A 5,084-nucleotide genomic window follows, 5' to 3' on the forward strand; every position below is an offset into this window, starting at 1 on the left:
AGCGCTGCATCACCTCACAAATACTGCGATCTGTCAGCTCATTGTTGCAACCTCTGTGTCAATTCTTCTCATTCAGAATCTCTGTTTTTTTCCTGACTCACTACTTCATCAAGCATGAAGTCCTCAACCAAGGATGTTTTCCTCCTGATAACATGTCAAAAATATATGAACCCAGAGTCATACCATCCTTGTTTGTAAGGAGCATTTCATTTGTACATCTTCCAAGACAGATTGACCCATTTTTTATAGCGGTCCATAGTATATTCAATATTCTCCACAAATACCATAATTCAAGGATATTGATTCCCTTTATTCTTCCTGATTCCTTACCAAGCTTTTGCTTACATATGAGATGATTGAAAACACCATTGCTTGAGTCAGGCATACCTTAGTCCTGAAGGGACATTTTTGCTGATTAATACTTTTAAGAGGCCTTTTGCAGCAGATGTGCCCAACGCAATATGGTATTTGATTACCTGACTGCTATTTCCATGGATATTGATTGTGAGTCTAAATAAATTGAAATCCTTGACAACCTCAATAGCTACTCTATTTATCATGATGTTGCTTACTGGTTCAATTATGAGGAGTTTTTATTTCTGTACACTGAGATGTAGTCTACACTAAAGGCTGCGTAGTCTTTGTCATTCATCTGTAAAGATGTTGAGTCCTCTTTGCTTTCAGCAAGTAAAGTTGTCTGCGTATGGACGCTTGTTAATGAACCAAGTTCTTCCAAACAGTCCAGCTTCTCGCTCAGGATGCAGATTAAATAAGTATGGTGAAAGGAGACAACCCTGACAGATACCTGGTTTCAAACTATGCAGTATCCCCTTCCATCACTCTCTGTCAGTTTGTCATAATGTGATGACTAGTGCATTGCTGTGATACTGGAAACTATGCCACCGGAATTTCCAATACCAGTAGGATCACCCATTTGGAAAAAGTCCATTTTCCACTAACTTTTTGAAAGCCCTTGATCGTGCCAGAAGCTCTTCATGTTGGGAGGCATTCAAAATACAACTGGGGAAGTAGAGTCCACCTTACTCACAAGATTGGAATAAAGCATTCTGGACCTTCATTTATTGGTGTAATGACTTAAAATGAAAAAGAAAGACTGGAAACATCCATTACTAATAAGAACATGGAATTACAAGTTGCCAAAAATGAAATGGAACTCAAAGAGAGTGATATCCTAAACCTCAGTGATCTGAAATGGACCAGCATCGTCCATTTTTAATGAGGCAATAATATGATAGCTTGGAATGACAAACCAAAGAGAAATGACATCACATTCATTGTCAATAATATTTCAAGATCTATCCCAAAATACATCTATCAGTGCTAGGATAAAATTCATATGCCTACAGAGAAGACGAGTAAATATGACTATTATACAAATTGACACACCAACCACTAATGCCAAAGATGAAGAAATTGGAGGTCCGTATCAATTTCTGCAGTCAGAAATTTACCGAACACACAATCGGGAGACACTGAGGGTTGCTGATTGTTAGAATGAGGAAGCTGAAAACAAAGGAGGACCAGCAGCTGGGAAGGATGGCACTGATGATAAAAATGGCACTGGAGGTCACAGGACAGACTTCTGCAGGACCAACCGCTGCACTGTATACACCTTCCTTCGACAAAATAAAAGGCAGTTATGCTGAGACCTCTCCAGATGGAACATAAAAATCAAGTTGACTGCATCTGTGGAAAGAGATCGTAAAGAAGATATATACCATCATTAAGAACATGGTCAGGCTGTGGAACAGACCATCAATGGCTCTTATACACCTTCACGTAGAATGTGAAGAAAGTTAAAATAAGCCCCCAAGAGCCAAAGTACAGCCTTGAGTGTATCATCATGAATTTTAAGACAATTTCCAAAATTTTTTTGATAAAATAGAGGTAGGTGGTAAGCTATTGAGAGGTTTGATAAGTAGTTTAAGTCACTGAAAACAAAATTGATCACTTGAAATGTAAACTCCACCTAGTTCACAATAAAAATTTAAAAGAAATTTAGTGTCAGTGTAAAATATGACAAAATAATAATTTAAAAATTATCAAGGGTTCATGAGGGAGGGGAGAGTAAGGAGGGAGGAGGAAAAAGGAGGAGGTGATGCCAGGGGCTTAAGTGGAGAGCAAATGTTTTAAAAATGATGAGGGCAATGAATGTACAAATGTGCTTTACACAATTGATGTATGTATGGGTTGTGATAAAAGTTGTATGTGCCCCTAATAAAATGATTTTTTTAATTTAAAAAATTTTAAACAATAAATGTGATACATGGAACACTAATGACTTAAAACCAGGCTAGAAGTGTGATGGCTTTAAGACCATCACACATGAAGAAACTCAATTGCCATTAAAAATGCAGGAATGAAAGAAAAGATCAAAAGAAAAGAGCAGATATTTAAAGATATTCTGGCAATTACTTTTGAATGTAGAGTAGCTAAAGTAAATGAAACAAATGATAAATTTAGAGTGCTAAACAGAATATTTCAATAGGTAGCCCCATAAAACAAAGTAGAGTATGATAATAAAATGTATAATGATCTGGATTTAGAAAGCCAAAAGCACACGATGCTCTGCTTTTTCAAATGGAAAGAATGGGAGAAAAAAATTCAAGCACTGAGTTGCAATATTGAATGATGCAGAAAGCATCAAAGAAGACATAAGGAATGTTCAAAATCACTGTACAAAAAAATCGGTCAACATTCAACCACTTAAAGCGTGGTTGATATATAATCAAGAACAGATAGTACTAAGGAATATAATCAAGAACAGATAGTACTAAGGAAGAAATCCAAGCTTCACTGAAGGCACTGGTGAAAACAAGGCTTCAGAAGTAATTGATGAGATACCAATTGAGATCCATCAAATGGATCAATGCTGTATGTGCTCACTCATCTATGCCAAGAAATTTGGAAGACAGCAACCTGGATATCCCACTAGAAGCAAAACATCATTGTGCCCATTCCAAAGAAAGGCAATGCAATAGAATACGGGACTCACCAAACGCTATCACTGATATAACACACACAAGTACATTTTCTGAAGATAATTTAAAATGGCTGCAGTAATACATGAAAAGAGAACTGCTAACAACAATCTAGCTGAGAGGAATTACTACGGCAGAAGAAGGGTGAGCATGATGGTAGTATAGGAGGAGGTAAAAGGAAACAGAAAAAATCTAGAAAGCAAAGCTATGGAGAGAGGTATAAACATAGGGGTATACATATGTAAATATATTAATTCATGAAAATAGAGGTATTGGCCTAAGTACATATATTTATATGACAATACATTGAGGTAGTGAACGGACTTTGGGCCTCTGCTCAAACCTTGCCACAACGCAACACTTTGGTCTAACAACCTGCCATTCTGAGATGCTTACCCTCCCGGCTCGATCCCTGACGACAAAATGGATGCACAAGCAATTGTGGTGAAGAAAGCTGATGGTGCCCAGCTATTAAAAAATATAGCATCTGGAGTCTTAATGACTTGAAGTTAAACAGTCGGCCATTTGGCAGAGCAGGAACAAGCCCAACCTGTATGACCATGAGGTTTCGATGGGATCAGGTAACAGGCAATAGAAGACTCAAAACAACAACAACAAAAAAACATACTGTTGAGAACAAGGTGGGTTAGAGCAGAGACCCAAAACCCATGTGTAGACAATGGAACATCCCCTCACAGAAGGGTCGCAAGGAAGGGATGAGTCAACCAGGGCGCAATAGAGCACGGATGAAACACACAATATTCCTTTGGTTTCTGGAGGCTTCCTCACTCCTACTATCATGACCCCAGTCTTGCCTCTCACTGCAGGCTGCACTGGAGCAGGAACAAACAAGAGAAAAGAGCTCAGGACACAAGGAATCTAGGTAAGATAAACCCCTCAGGAATAGAAATGAGAGTAGCAATCCGAGGAGGGAAGGAAGGGAAAACCAATCACAATGATCGACACATAACCACACACACCATGATGATAAACAACATTCTATGGGGGAAGGGAGACAGTGGTCGGTATAGATATGAAAATAATGATAATTTATAATTTATCAAGCATTCATGATGGTGGGCAGGGGTGGAGGGAGGGAAAAGAGAGGAGTTGATACCAAGGGCTCAAACAGAAAGTAAATGTTTACATAATAATGATAGCAACATACGTAAAATATGCTTGATACAATTGATGTGTGGATTATTAAAAGAGCTATAAGAGCCCCCAATAAAAATGATCTTTAAAATAAATAAAATTGATTGATTGATTGACTAATTACTTAATCAATTTTTTGCTAGAAATTCAAGCTTGATTCAGAAGAGGGCAAAAAATTGATTTTATCATTGCTGATGGCACAAGAATCTTGGCAGAAAGCACAAAATACTGGGAGGAAAAGTTTACATGTATTTCAACTGGACAGAGACTATTGACTATGTGATCATAAAATATAGTGGATAACATTGCAACGATCTGGAAGGTCTGAACATGTATGTAAGCAGAAGATAACCATAGGCAAAGACACGGTCATTCAAACAGAACAAGGATATACTGTGGGAATCAACATCCAGAAATACGTGTATCAGATCTGTGTTCTTTTACCATACTTCTTAAGTCTGTATGTTGAATAAATAATCCAAGAAGTTGGATTATATAAAGAATGAATCATCAGGACTGAATGAAGACTTATTACCAACCTGCACTATGCAGATGACAAAGCTTGCCTGCTGAAAGTGGAAAAGACAGGAAGTACTTATGAATGAATATAAAAGACTATAAGATCACACCCATATCCTCACAATTGTCATGTTTGAACGCATGATGGCAGCCACTCTGTCAGTCCATCTCATCAAAGGTCTCTCATCAAAGGTCTTTCTCAGGGACTAATTACCTGTCTCCTTATAACTGGTTATTAGTTTCCTGCTAACATGTCCAAAGTATGTGAGACAAAGTCTTGCAAATCTTTTTTTAAAAGTCATTTTATTGGAGGCTCATACAACTCTTTTTCTTCATTCAAACCACTTTATTTTTATTTTATTTTATTTTTTTTTACATTTTATTAGGGGCTCATACAACTGTTATCCC

This window comes from Echinops telfairi, unplaced genomic scaffold (assembly GCF_000313985.2).
Source record: "Echinops telfairi isolate 266 unplaced genomic scaffold, ASM31398v2 ScPeMD7_70;HRSCAF=299, whole genome shotgun sequence".
Classification (NCBI taxonomy): domain Eukaryota; kingdom Metazoa; phylum Chordata; class Mammalia; order Afrosoricida; family Tenrecidae; genus Echinops; species Echinops telfairi.